Source organism: Ranitomeya variabilis, chromosome 1 (assembly GCF_051348905.1).
Source record: "Ranitomeya variabilis isolate aRanVar5 chromosome 1, aRanVar5.hap1, whole genome shotgun sequence".
NCBI lineage: Eukaryota > Metazoa > Chordata > Amphibia > Anura > Dendrobatidae > Ranitomeya > Ranitomeya variabilis.
In genome coordinates, this window is record NC_135232.1 from 478,117,136 (window position 1) to 478,132,958 (window position 15,823).

Sequence of the window (15,823 nt, forward strand, 5' to 3'; positions counted from 1 at the left end):
TTTTTGGCATAAACAATAACTTTTTGGAAATACAACCTAGTTACTAGTGATGCCCACATAATTGATTAATTATTTCCCTGGAAGGTCATCCCACAGATTTTCTTTAACATTTAAAGGGCCACTGTCACCCCCCTCCAGCCGTTATAAACTAAAAGAGTCACCTTGTGCAGCAGTAATGCTGCAGTCTAACAAGGTGGCTCTTTTAATTTTTGATTCAGTTATTCCCTCAATAAAGCGTTTTAAAATTTGTACAAAATAACCTGTCCTTAGACCTGGAGGCGGTCCGAAGCTTCCTCGGTGAATCTCCCAACGGCCGTCACTCTTCTCTTCTGGGGATGTGGTCGCCGCCCCCTTCGCGCTGTTTCTTCTTAAATCCGGCGCCTGCGCTGTGCGTGCCTGCCTGGGGCAGGCGCAGTCTTCATTGTCCGTCATAGGTCAGATGCAGGGTGCCTGACTGCGCAGGTGCGGGCAGTGTGGCCACCCTGTTGCTGAATCCCCGCCCCGCACTGTGTTATTTATTATGCACAGTGCGGGGCTGGGGTTCCTGGGCATGCGCACTGCGCTGTTCAGACGCTCCCCCGGTCCCCCGCCTTCCAGCGTTGCCGTAATATACAGGTTTCCTTGCCAGCGTTTGGAATGAAGCAGCCGCAAATAACAACGCTGGAAGGCGGGGGAGCGTCTGAGCTGGGGGAGCGTCTGAACAGCGCAGTGCGCATGCCCAGGAACCCCAGCCCCGCACTGTGCATAATGAATAACACAGTGCGGGGTGGGGATTCAGCAACAGGGTTGCCGCACAGGCGCAGTCAGGCACCCTGGATCTGACCTATGACGGACAATGAAGACTGCGCCTGCCCCAGGCAGGCACGCACAGCGCAGGCGCCGGATTTAAGAAGAAACAGCGCTCAGGGGGCGGCGACCACATCCCCAGAAGAGAAGAGTGACGGCCGTTGGGAGATTCACAGAGGAGGCTTCGGACCGCCTCCAGGTCTAAGGACAGGTTATTTTGTACAAATTTTAAAACACTTTATTGAGGGAATAACTGAATCAAAAACTAAAAGAGCCACCTTGTTAGAATGCAGCATTACTGCTGCACAAGGTGGCTCTTTTAGTTTATAACGGCTGGAGGGGGGTGACAGTGGCCCTTTAAGCTAGTCACAATAGGTTGGACAAGTACTTTTTATGATCATTAACCTAAAGGATACTTTTATATATGATATATTGATGTAGTCTTAGGCTCATTGCACGTGGCAATAATGATCAGTGTTTTACATTTTACAGTTATTGTAGTTTAAAATTAGGAGTGAAAAATGTTTAATCTAGTTTTAGATTATGCCCAATACATATGCAAAACACTGACCAAATTACTGCCTGATGAATAGAGCTTTATAAAAAAACAAATTCATGTTACATAGGTTGAAAAAAGTCTTAGGTCCAGCAAATTCAACCATTCTCCACCAATTGTATAATTGTCACTAATTTAACTATACCAACAATGTTATGTGTACTGAGGAAATCATCCAGCCCTTTTTTAAAAGCTGTTATAGTGTCTGCAATTACTACCTCTTGTGGCAGGGCATTCCACAGTCTGACTGCTCTAACTGTAAAGAACCATTTCCTGTTTAGCTGTCGGAATCACCTTCCACCCGTCTTGAGTGCCCCCTGGTTCTTAGTACCGTCTTTGGAAGGAATAAGTCATGTGCCAGTCCTCTGCTGACAGCATATATATTTACATGTAAATGAGATCCCCTCTGAGGCATCTTTTTTCTAAGCTAAACAAGGCCAGCTTTTCCAACCTTTCCTCATATGAGGCCTTCCATTCCTTGTAATAATCTAGTTGCCCACCTTTGAACTGACTCTAATTTTTGTATATCCTTTTTAAAATGTGGAGCCCAAAACTGGATCCTATATATTATAAAGGGGTAATGATACGTTGGGATCACAGGATTTTATCTCTCTTTTTATATATCCTAAAATCTGTTTTTGCAGCTGCTGCTTGACATTGAGTACTGCTGCTCAGCTTACTTGTAACCAGAATAACCAAGTCCTTCTCCTGTTCTGTGGTCCCAAGTATGCTCCTATTTAATGTGTATGGAGCAATAGGATTACTCCGTTCCAGGTGCATTACTCTACATTTATCTATATTAAACCTCATTTGCCACGTGTTTGCCCATTCAAACATCTTATCCAGATTGATAGGCAATTTTGTAATGTCAAGATCAGATTTTAATATCCTACGTAGTTTGGTGTCATCAGCAAAGGCTGACACTTTACTCTCTATCCCATCCACAAGGTCATTAATAAAGAAGTTAAAAAGAATCGGTCCTAGCACAGATCCCTGCGGAACCCCACTGCTGACTATATCCCATTTAGAGAACGTACCATTTATGACGACTCTGTTAGTTATTAATTAACAATATTTTGAATATAGGTATTTTGTTTTCCACTCTGCTTGACGTCAGAAGGTTTGAGCACAGGAAATTTCAATCCACATTCATTTTCAAAGTTCAGTTGTTTGTTGTGAATAAATCTAATATGCAAGCATATAGCAAATACAAATTGAACAAAAATGTTCTAGTATCCTGAAAAGACTTGAATCTTGCTAAAAGAAGTAAAAAGGTGCAAGTGGGTATATGTGCCCTCTTGTATGTTTCCTACTAACAAATATGTAAATAAATGTACTATTAATATTGAAGATCATGTGTAGCACTTCCCGATTTTAGTCTTTTATTTTTTCTCGCTCTCTCATGTGGTTTAGTTGCTTCTATATTTCAAACTTTGTACCCCTTTTGTAATGAAGATCAGCGATCAATTCACAAATTTCTTAGAGGTCTACTGAACAAGCTGTGACCCAGTAGAAATGAATAGTACTCAATCTGGGGTGTAAACTCCTAAAATAAATTGCAACATTTTTTGAATAAAAAAATCACAAGTATCGTCTGTGTAAAATATACCCCCTTTCTTACACAATTAGCCGCCGATTGTGCCGTATTTTTTGGACTATAAGATGTATCAGACCATAAGACACACCTAGATATTTAGAGGCGGAAATTAGAATTAAAAAATTGAAGCAAAAAATTTTGTCAATTCTTTCTGTACTAATATCCCCTATCCTGGTGTATATACAGTGGATACCAAAAGTATTCATACCCCTTAACATTTTTCACTCTCTGTTCCATTGCAGCAATTTGGTAAATTCAAAAAAGGTCGTATTTTTCTCATTAATGTACACTCTGCACCCCATCTTGAGTTAAAAAACAGAAATGTAGAAATTTTTTCAAATGTATTAAAAAAAGCAAAACTGAAATATCACATGGTCATAAGTATTCAGACCCTTTGTTCAGTATTGAGTAGAAGCACCCTTTTGAGCTAGTACAGCCACGACTCTTCTTGGGAATGATGCAACAAGTTTTTCACACCTGGATTTGGGGATCCTCTGCCATTCTTCCTTGCAGATCCTCTCCAGTTCCGTCAGGTTGGATGGTGAACAGCCATTTTCAGGACTCTCCAGAGATGCCCAATTGGATTTAGGTAAGGACTCTGGCTGGGCCAATCAAGAATGGTCACAGAGTTGTTCTGAAGAAACTCATTTGTCATTTTAGCTGTGTGCTTAGGGTCATTGTCTTGTTGGAAGGTGAACCTTCGGCCAAGTCTGAGGTCCAGAGCACTCTGGAAGAGGTTTTCATCCAGGATATCTCTGTACTTGGCCGCATACATGTTTTCTTCACTGACAACCAGTCGTCCTGTCCCTGCAGCTGAAAAACACCCCCATAGCATGATGCCACCACCATGTTTCACTGTTGGGATTGTATTGGGCAGGTGATGAGCAGTGCCTGGTTTTCTCCATACATACCGCTTAGAATTATCACCAAAAAGGTCTATCTTCATCTCATCAGACCAGAGAATCTTATTTCTAATAATCTGGGAGTACTTCATGTGTTTTTGTTTTTTTTTTAGCAAACTCTTTGCTGGCTTTCATATGTCTTGCACTGAGGAGAGGCGTCTGTCGGGCCACTCTGCCATAAAGGCCCGACTGGTGGAGGGCTGCAGTGATAGTTGACTTCGTGGAACATTCTCCCATTTCCCTACTGCATCTCTGGCGCTCAGCCACAGTGTTCTTCTTTACCTCTCTCACCAAGGCTCTTTTTCCACGATTGCTTCGTTTGGCTGGACGGCCTGGTCTAGGAAGACTTCTGTTGGTCCCAAAGTTCTTCCATTTAAGGATTATGAAGGCCACTGTGCTCTTGGGAACCTTGAGTACTGCAGAAATTCTGTTGTAACCTTGGCCAGGTGTGTGCCTTGCCACAATTCTGTCTCTGAGCTCCTTGGCCAGTTCCTTTGACCTCATGATTCTCATTTGGTCTGACATGCACTGTGAGCTGTGATGTCTTATATAGACAGGTTTGTGCCTTTCTAAATCAAGTCCTATCAGTTTAATTAAAGACAGCTGGACTCCAATGAAGGAGTAGAACTATCTCAAGGAGGATCACAAGGAAATGGACAGCATGTGACTTTAATATGAGTGTCTGAGCAAAGGGTCTGAATACTTATGACCATGTCATATTTCAGTTTTTCTTTTTTATTAAATTTGCAAACATTTCTACATTTCTGGGGGGTTTTTTCAGTCAAGATGGGGTGCGGAGTGTACATTAATGAGAAAAAAATGAACTTCTTTGAATTTACCAAATGGCTGCAATGAAACAAAGAGTGATAAATGTAAAGGTGTACGAATACTTACTGTACCCACTGTATATCTCCCCAGTTCAGGTATATATGGTCCCCTCATCCCTATCCTGGCCTCATCCCCATCCTGTTACACATGCCCCCTCATCCCCATCCTAGTAGGCAGGGCCCCCCTCGTTCCCATCATTTTAGGCAGCACCCCCCTTGTCTCTATCCTGGTATGCAGGGCTCCTATCTCCGTCCTGGTATGCAGGGCCCCCATCTCCGTTCTGGTATGCAGGGCCCCCATCTCCGTCCTGGTATACCTGGCCGCCATCAGAATTTTTTTTTTTTAAAAAAAAAACAAATACCTTCCCTGCGCTCCGTCACAGTTTCTTGTTGTGATGCCAGCAGCTGATTTATGCTTTAATAGGGGGCACACTGTTAGCCGCAGCTGCCGGCTTCCTGAAGCTGCCGGGCGTTCACGTGTGCTCGGTACTAAAAGGAATGAATATTCACTGAGAAAAAAATAAACATACACATATTTGGTATCGCCGCATTCAGAATCTCCTGATCTATCAATATAAAACAAGAATTAACCCGATCAACCAACGTAACGAGGAAAAGTCAAAATGCCAGAATTACTTTTTTTTGGTCGCCGCAACATTGCATTAAAATGCAATAACAGGCTATCAAAAGAATGTATCTGCACCAAAATAGTATAATTAAAAATGTCAGCTAGGCACATAAAAAATAAGCCCTCACCCAACCCAAGATCACGGAAAAAAAAAGAAGCTACAGGTCTCGGAAACTGACGCTTTTTCTTTTTTTATATATCAAACTTTTAACCACTTAAATAATAAAGAACTTAGACATGTTTGGTGTCTATGAACTTGTAATGACCTGGAGAATCATAAGGGCAGGTCAGCTTTAGCATTTGGTGAACATGGTAAAAGAAAAACCTCCAAAAAATGTTGTGGAATTGCACTTCTTTTGCAATTTTTCCGCACTTGGAATTTTTTTCCCGTTTCTGAGTACACGATATGGTAAAACCAATGGTGTCCTTCAAAAGTACAAAAATTCAAGCCCTCACATGGCCATATTGACAGAAAAATAAAAAGTTATGGCTCGGGGAAGGAGGGGAGCGAAAAAACAAAGGCAAAAGCGAAAAAGGGCTCCATCTTGAAGGGGTTAAACAAAAAAGGCTGAAAATGGTACAAAATAGGAAACTTTCTACATTTTGAGAGATGTATAGATGTCGACCCTTTGTAAAATGCTAGTGTTAGTGGCCCCAGGCGCCAGTGAATTTGGATTTCACAACCTACAGAAATCACTTTATACATCTTAGGCCTCATTCACACTTTCATTTTTAAACACATCCATGAAAAACTGGTACTGGTGTCACCAGTGTTGTGCATCAGTGTATGATCCGTGTGTCCATTTTTCCCATCAGTGGTTTTCATGGGTGGAAAAATAAATAAATGGCAAAGTTTCTCCTATACATTGCAGTGTTAAACACGGACGGCACACTTATGTCATCCATGTGCTGTACTGTTTTTCACGGACCCATAGGCATGTATTAGCCCTTTTCATCCGCGCTGCCAGGGAAAAAAAAAAACAGACATATGAACAGCTCCATAGATTATAATAGGTAAGTGTTGTATCTGTGAAAAACACGGATACAACACGGACGTCTGAATGAGGCCTTATGCCGCTTGTGTCGGCAGCCCCAACCAGGTATATGGATGCCATATACAGAGCTTGGTATAAACTAAAGGTATCAAATCTTAGAAAACTGCTGTATATCTCACCAAACTTGCTGCCTCTTTTCTATTGCTGCCCTCAGGACAACATAGGAGATTTGACAAATCTACGTTTACTTTTCTTAAAATATTTTCCATCTGTTATTTAACAATCTTGGCACACACATATCGATATGGAAAGGCAGGTTGTGCGCATTAATTGATTTCATGTAGGTTACATTGTATGAATTGCTAGGAAACTGATATGTCAGACATATAGCTCTCACAAGCTTGGAAAACACTTGCATAAATAATTGTGCTCTCGGTAACTTTAGCTTGTAACACAAGTTGCAGCTCAGCTTTAATGCTGCTTTAAAGCTTTATTTTTTTCCATGCTGTGACAGATAACAGCTAAGAATATCTCACTGTCTTTTCACTCTTCTTTTATCTGTACTTTAATTATACACATGACTTTTTCCTAAGTTGCATTTTCCCACTTTCATCAGACTTGGATTTGTTAAACTTTTTAGACTCCAAATCCTCATTTGTGGGGGGGTTTCAGTCACTTTTTTTTTTTAATGTCTTATATTTGTTGCAATTTTTGCGACAAATTCTTCAACATGGAGCATGCGATTTATGAATTTACACAAAGCCAAATATGCAACTTTTCAAAAAGTTGTATATGAGGAATCCAGTTAAAAACCTCTTGAAACTGGAACCTCTAACCACAATAGCAAACATTTAAAAGGGGAAAAAAAGAGGCAAACTCATAGAATAGACTACAAAAGGCAGAAATGGAAAGTTGAATTTGGTATAAACATTAAAAAAGTAGAAAATACAAAAAATTTGACATAAAACAAACACAAATACAGTAGTGAATCTTGCCCTTAGGCCATGTTCACACGATCGTATCTGTAAGCCAAAACCAGGAGTGGGTGATAAATACAGAAGTGGTGACGTGTTTCTGTTATACTTTTCCTCGGATTGTTCCACTCCTGGTTACTGATGTAAAATACTGACCGTGTGATTATAGCCTAAGTATGCCATTTTGATACTGAATCGTCTTGCTGAGGAATCTGCAGAACAGGTTACACCAACAGGTACTCCATTGCTACATTACACGTCAAAGGTTTGATGGTGGATAACTTTTTCCAGCATTCGTTATCCACTTTTTAGTGGTTGTTTATGCAATATGTTACTTTAATTTTAAATTACCTTTTCAGAGGGGACAAGGACTTGTTCTCTAGGGCCATCTATTGGAAGTATGAATCCTAAAAGTCACTATCGACCATTTAATGAGCTGTGCTATATGACTTAGGATAAAGGGTCGATAGTGACTTTTAAAATTGCTACTTCCAATAGGTGGCCGTAGAGTTCAAGTCCTCTTCTTCACTGAAGAGGCAATTACATTACCCAATGTTACTTTAAAATATGTAACAGTGATCCAACACGATCTCAAATCCAGGGGTGGACCTACTGCCAGTTCAGCCGGTGCAGCTGCATCGGGGTCTATAGGTGGAGGGGGGGCCCTTGCAGGCAGGGTCACGGCTTTCTGCTGCTTCAGTAGACCGGTGCCAGCACTGTATTAGATGTGAACAAGTGCCAGCCAATATCCCAGTATTGCAGACACAGCAGGGCTGTGTGTCTGCTGATCTTGCGTCACCTGTGCTCCTGCTTTACTCTGCCATGCCAGAGACAAGAGATGAGGTCAGCTGAGAGCCAAGGGGCTGGGGCAGGAGGTATGTGACAAGGCTTGATCTGATTCCTGCTGTCTTGTCTAGTTTCTGCGGAGGATCTATCTGAGGCACTGTGAGATTTATTGTACCATCTTAAAATTGCACACAGATCAGGTCGCTCTGTCAGCGGGGTCCTTGCTCCAGTGTCACCCGATCTGTATGTAAACTCAAGCTGCAGCAATAACACAGTGATCCTCAGAGTGACAGCACTGTCTGACCTTGCGCCTGGCTTCAGGACGTCCTGCATTATATATCAGATACACATTATAATATGAGGTCGTGCAGCCTGGTCAGTGCTCAGTCAGAGCATATAACACTGCATATGTGCACATAGTATAGTACATTACACCCAGTACACAGATCAGTATACAGCTCATATATAACAGACCTGGGCAAAGTGTGGCAATCAGACCGGGCTATCTGAGGTAGCCAAACACTTGAAAACACTGGTCCGCAGGCTACACCATACGGCCAACCGGTATCCAGATTTCACCGCCATCTGCATCTTCAGGATGCACATAGCAGTGAATATAATGGTGGAGGACAGAACCACCGACTCCTTCCACCTGTCACAGCGTGTACGACTGATGCAGCAGATGTGATGACGTCACTACATCACTTCTGTGTGGTGAGTCAGTGCACAACGCAAAGATCTAAGCAGAGCGTTGAGGGAGCGAGAGCGAGGTGTGTTTTTTCTTTTTCTTTTTTTCTTTTTTAATGTGTGCGTGAGATTTGTTTCTGTATATAAAGAGATATGTGATGTCTCACTGTATATAGGGGGCTATGTGATGGCTCATACTGTATATAGGGTGCTGTGTGGGAAATCCCGCTGTATATATTGAGGCTATGTGAGGGCCCCTGCTGTAATAATCAAATAGATACAGAAAAAAGCGTGTACATGAAATTTAAAAAATGTCGTGTGTGGACTACCCCTGACTATCCAGCTATTATTAGTGATGAGTCAAGAGTGATTTGCAGAACTGTTACTGAAAGACCAGGCCTACAGTGCAATATAAATTAGACCTTGCAAGCTCCAGACAAGACATCATTTTGTGCATCCCACTTCTGTTATATACACAGTGATGAGGATTTAGAAATCATCCAAAATGTCCAAAATGAATTGCTGCCTGTGCCCATAGGTACTGCCCAACACCAATAATGGGCACATTGGTGACTATTGGACCCTTGGTGGCTGCCTAATACACTCATATTGGAATCCACAACTGTTTCCTTTTTTTTTTTTTTTATTGTTTGCACTTTTAATTACCGTAGTTTGATTTCTTAAAGGAATTGATCCTTATCATAAAATTTTTGTCTGACAGCTCAGGTTGTTGGGAAAAAAAAGCACTCTACTTAAGGTACCTTCACACGAAACGACATCGCTAGCGATCCGTGACGTTGCAGCGTCCTCGCTAGCGATATCGTTTCGTTTGACACGCAGCAGCGATCAGGATCCTGCTGTGATGTCGCTGGTCGCTGAATAAAGTCCAGAACTTTATTTGGTCGTCCGATCGCTGTGTATCGTTGTGTTTGAAAGCAAAAGCAACGATACCAGCGATGTTTTACACTGGTAACCAGGGTAAACATCGGGTTACCAAGCGCAGGGCCGCGCTTAGTAACCCGATGTTTACCCTGGTTACCAGCGTAAAAGTAAAAAAAACAAACAGTACATGCTCACCTGCGCGTCCCCCAGCCTCTGCTTCCTGACACTGACTGAGCGCCGGCCCTAAAGTGAAAGTGAAAGCACAGCGGTGACGTCACCGCTGTGCTGTTAGGGCCGGAGCTCAGTCAGTGTCAGGAAGCAGACGCTGGGGGACGCGCAGGTGAGTATGTACTGTTTGTTTTTTTTACTTTTACGCTGGTAACCAGGGTAAACATCGGGTTACTAAGCGCGGCCCTGCGCTTAGCAACCCGATGTTTACCCTGGTTACCCGGGGGCCTCGGCATCGTTGGTCGCTGGAGAGCGGTCTGTGTGACAGCTCTCCAGCGATCAAACAGCGACGCTGCAGCAATCGGCATCGTTGTCGCTATCGCTGCAGCGTCGCTTCGTGTGAAGGTACCTTTACCCTACCTGGGTTCAGCGCTATGTCTTCAGCATTGCCACTGTGTATTTTGTTTGGCTGTAGCTTACTCAATTTAGACCAGAGGCAGTACTGGGCTCAGCAAAGGTAGGTAAAGTGTAGTTTGTTTTAGAACCAACAGAGTTGGCTGTATTTTGGCTTTTAATGTCACCACAAATCAAATTTGGTGCTCAATAGTGATGAGCGAGCGTGCCTGGATAAGGTGTTATCTGGACACTTGTGTCCTAACCGAGTGTCTTCAGCATGCTCGAAGAAAATGCTCAAGTCGCCGCCGCTGCATGTCTCGATGTCTGCAATACATGCAGGCATTCCCTAACAAATAGGAGATTCCCGCACGTGTTGTGCTGTCGAACAGCCGTGAGACATGCAGCCACGGAGACTCGAGCATTTTCTTCGAGCATGCCGAAGACACTCGGTTAGGACGAATCACTTGTGCTCATAATTCCTTAGCTAAGGTACAGTTGCAAATGATTTCTAACGCCAAAGTAGAATTTATATAGATTTGTGTTAGGGTTTTTTTTCGGAGGGAGGCTTAAAGGCGAATTTCCATCTAACACCCTTGTTCTTGACGTAGGTGAGAGTCCAAAAAATGGAACCCTCTCATATTAACCCCTTTACCCCCAAGGGTGGTTTGCACGTTAATGACCAGGCCAATTTTTACAATTCTGACCACTGTCCCTTTATGAGGTTATAACTCTGGAACGCTTCAACGGATCCCGGTGATTCTGACATTGTTTTCTCGTAACATATTGTACTTCATGATAGTGGTAAAATTTCTTTGATATTACCTGCGTTTATTTGTGAAAAAAAAAACGGAAACTTGGCGAAAATTTTGAAAATTTCGCAATTTTCCAACTTTGAATTTTTATGCAATTAAATCACAGAGATATGTCACACAAAATACTTAATAAGTAACATTTCCCACATGTCTACTTAACATCAAAACAATTTTGGAACCAAAATTTTTTTTTGTTAGGGAGTTATAAGGGTTAATAGTTGACCAGCAATTTCTCATTTTTACACCATTTTTTTTTAGGGACCACATCTCATTTGAAGTCATTTTGAGGGGTCTATATGATAGAAAATAACCAAGTGTGACACCATTCTTAAAACTGCACCCCTCAAGGTGCTCACAACCACATTCAAGAAGTTTATTAACCCTTCAGGTGTTTCACAGGAATTTTTGGAATGTTTAAATAAAAATGAACATTTAACTTTTTGTCACAAAAAATGTACTTCAGCTCCAATTTGTTTTATTTTACCAAGGGTAACAGGAGAAATGGACCCCAAAAGTTGTTGTACAATTTTTCCTGAGTACGCCGATACCCCATATGTAGGGGTAAACTACTGTTTGGGCGCATGGCAGAGCTCGGAAGCGAAGGAGCGCCATTTGACTTTTCAATGCAAAATTGACTGGAATTGAGATGGGACGCCATGTTGCGTTTGGAGAGCCCCTGATGTGCCTAAACATTGAAACCCCCCACAAGTAACACCATTTTGAAAAGAAGACCCCCTAAGGAACTCATCTAGATGTGTTGTGAGAGCTTTGAACCCCCAAGTGTTTCACTACAGTTTATAACGCAGAGCCGTGAAAATAAAAATTCTTTTTTCCACAAAAATTATTTTTTAGCCCCCAGTTTTGTATTTTTCCAAGGATAACAGTTGAAATTGGACCCCAAAAGTTGTTGCCCAATTTGTCCTGAGTACGCTGATACCCCATATGTGGGGGGGAACCACCGTTTGAGCGCGTGGCAGAGCTCGGAAGGGAAGGAGCGTCATTTGGAATGCAGACTTAGATGGATTGGTCTGCAGGCGTCACATTGCGTTTGCAGAGCCCCTAATGTACCTAAACAGTAGAAACCCCCCACAAGTGACCCCATATTGGAAACTAGACCCCCCAAGGAACTTATCTAGATGTGTTGTAAGAACTTTGAACCCCAAAGTGTTTCACTACAGTTTATAACGCAGAGCCGTGAAAATAAAAAATCCTTTTTTTTCCACAAACATTATTTTTTAGCCCCCAGTTTTGTATTTTTCGAAGGGTAACAGTTGAAATTGGACCCCAAAAGTTGTTGTCCAATCTGTCCTGAGTACGCTGATACCCCATATGTGGGGGGGGAACCACGTTTGAGCGCATGGCAGAGCTCGGAAGGGAAGGAGCACTGTTTTACTTTTTCAACGCAGAATTGGCTGGAATTGAGATCGGACGCCATGTCGCGTTTGGAGAGCCCCTGATGTGCCTAAACAGTGGAAACCCCCCAATTATTTGAAACCCTAATCCAAACACCTCCCTAACCCTAATCCCAACGGTAACCCTTACCACACCCCTAACCCTAATCCCAACCTTATTCCCAACCGTAAATGTAATCCTAACCCTAACTTTAGCCCCAACCCTAACTTTAGCCCCAACCCTAACTGTAGCCTTAACCCTAGCCCCAACCCTAGCCCTAAACCTAATGGGAAAATGGAAATAAATACATTTTTTTAATTTTTCGATAACTAAGGGGGTGATGAAGGGGGTTTGATTTACTTTTATAGCGGGTTTTTTAGTGGATTTTTATGATTGGCAGCCGTCACACACTGAAAGACGCTTTTTATTGCAAAAAATATTTTTTGCGTTACCACATTTTGAGAGCTATAATTTTCCATATTTTGGTCCACAGAGTCATGTGAGGTCTTGTTTTTTGCGGGACGAGTTGACGTTTTTATTGGTAACATTTTCGGGCACGTGACATTTTTTGATCGCTTTTTATTCCGATTTTTGTGAGGCAGAATGACCAAAAACCAGCTATTCATGAATTTCTTTTGGGGGAGGCGTTTATACCGTTCCGCGTTTGGTGAAATGGATAAAGCAGTTTTATTCTTCGAGTCAGTACGATTACAGCGATACCTCATTTATATCATTTTTTTAAATATGTGTACTTTTATTGTTTTTTTTTTTATTTAGATAAAGAAATGTATTTATAGGAACAATATATATATTTTTTTGGGGGGGAATTGTTTTTTATTTTTTTTACACATGTGAATATTTTTTTTTTTTTTACACCACAACATTGCCCCGGGGGGGGGGGGGGGTGGGCATCATGTTATAGTGTAAGATCGCTGATCTGACGTGCACAGCTCCAGGCTTCCCGGCACCTGCTCTGAGCAGGCGCTGTGAAGCCACCTCCCTGCAGGACTCGGATGCCGCGGCCATTTTGGATCCGGGCCTGCTGCAGGGAGGAGGAGGTAAGAGACCCTCAGAGCAACGCGATCACATCGCGTTGCTCCGGGGGTCTCAGGGAAGCCCGCAGGGAGCTCCCTCCCTGCGCGATGCTTCCCTATACCGCCGGAACACTGCGATCATGTTTGATCGCAGTGTGCCGGGGGCGGTCCATGACCCCTCCTAGCACATAGTGCCAGATGTCAGCTGCGATAGTCAGCTGACAACCAGCCGCGATCTGCCGGACCGGAAAGCATTTATTGATGGTAGATACATGAGATCCATAAACAATGTGCTGGTAATATTTGTTGTCATTGTTTTAGTTTATGCTGCAGCAGGGCAGCTGCTAAAGCGGCACGTTTGTGTCACAAAAAGTGAGATGTCAGGTAACCTGTAAGTGTGTGCAGCAGAGAAAAATTGATTTAAAATCTAATAATAGCCCCTGTTTAGGGAGATTAGAAGGGTCCCACAATCCAGACACTGCATATCTTTTCATGTCTTATTAACCTAATTAGGAGCCAACTGGCTTAGCTCCTTAAAGGGGTTGTTGCATCTGGAACATCCAAATGATGTGAAATAGATGGAAAACCCTTTTAAATAAAGTCTGAGCTCTTCACATAGCAAACGTTTGGTGGTGCTGAGCAGTAGAACCAGTCTGATGGCAAGGGGATCACAGAAGTTGTGGGAGAGTGGTAAGTGACATAGTGGGCACCTCAGCAGACTACAATTAACTGAATAAAATAACAATCAATAAAGATGAAAATTAATATTACCACAAGTGATGAGAGACCAATTTGTTAGGCTACTTTCACACATCAGGTTTTTTGTTTCAGGCACAATCCGGCAGTTTTTGAAAAAAACAGATCCGTTTTTTTTTTTTTACGCCGGATCCGTTTTTTTCCCATAGAGTTGTATTAGCGCCGGATTGTGCCTGAAGGACATGCGTTTCATCCGTTTTGTGCCGGATCCGTCCCTTCAGGCTTTTTTGCCAGACACAAAAAACATTGACTGCAACGTTTTTTCTGAAGGGAAATCCATGCACACTAAAGAGAGCCGGATCCAGCTAAAAAACGGATCCGGTGCATCAGTTTTTCACAATATACACCGGATCCGTTTTTTTGCAAATTTGCCGGATTTAGCCTGAAACCAAAAACCTGATGTGTGAAAGTAGCCTTAGACAGCCGCAACATATACAGAGATTGCTATGTAGCCGCGAGGACTCTATCATATTTTTCGAGCACGCCCAAGACACTCGTATAGCATCCAAGCACATTTTCTGTCTTTTACATCTGGCCCAGACCACCATAACCACTTCCAGCCACAACTTGTGTGCAGAGTTTGCAACACACATGTGACTTCTCACATTTCCGGCACCATCCTTACCTATTCCCATCCTATGCAACCTCCATGTCCTGCTGCTACCACCAATTCTGTATGTTGGTCTCTTTTTTCCCTTTGATGTTTTGTGGCACAGTCCCCCAAATTCTGTACTTCGGTACTAATGTGGTTTTCAAAACAACCATGAAAATATTGTGCCACTGAAAGCAATAGTACCCCATATAAAGTAGTGCTGAACAATCCCCTTTATTGTGTACCACACTGTTGGTGTCATATTTTGTGCTGCCCTCATTAAGGCTGCCGTCACACTAGCAGTATTTGGTCAGTGTTTTACATCAGTATCTGTAAGCCAAAACCAGGAGTGGGTGATAAATGCAGAAGTGGTGACGTGTTTCTATTATACTTTTCCTCTATTTGTTCCACTCCTGGTTTTGGCTTACAGATACTGATGTATAATACTGACCAAATACTGCTAGTGTGACGGCAGCCTTACAATGATCTTTTTAGTGCCTTGCATAGTAATTATGCTCACTACTTATGCCCCGTTACAAAGTTATATGTCCTGTTTGCCCTTTAAACCATACCACCTAAAAAATAATAATGACCCTATTTGTGTCATAGAAAGTAATAGTGCCACACTCTTGCCCTCTTAACAGTAAAAATCCCTTAGTACTCCATTAAGAGTTATAATTTACATTGCCCTCTTATAAAGTAATGATGCTCCAAGTATCAATTTAGCATTAATAATGCCTCTAGTGCCCTTGAATTAATAATAGAGCCTCATTAAGAAATATTAATGCCCCAAGTAATGAATAGTAATGCCCCATGTGCCCACTTAAAAAGTAATATGGTCCCTAAAAGTAAAAATGGCCCAGAAAACAATAAAAAAAATATAGTCACCTACCCATGGTTTGTGGACCCGCGCAGCAATCAAATTCTCCTTTAATATAGTTAGTGGGGGAGCACTGCCGGGAGGCTGATGTTCTGTGCTTGGCCCCACTGGGCCTGCATACTGAAAGACAGTGCAGTAGGACAGAGGGCCTATGGCGTCTCCGCTACCACAAG

At 42.4% G+C, this 15,823-nt stretch overlaps 1 protein-coding gene across 1 annotated transcript in view; it reads left to right on the forward strand.

Annotated features, from left to right (window-relative positions):
- The window catches only part of KIAA1958 (KIAA1958 ortholog), a 186,897-nt gene that overhangs the window by 156,321 nt on the left and 14,753 nt on the right, over window positions 1-15,823 (forward strand). The gene's annotated exons all lie outside the window — the stretch shown is intronic.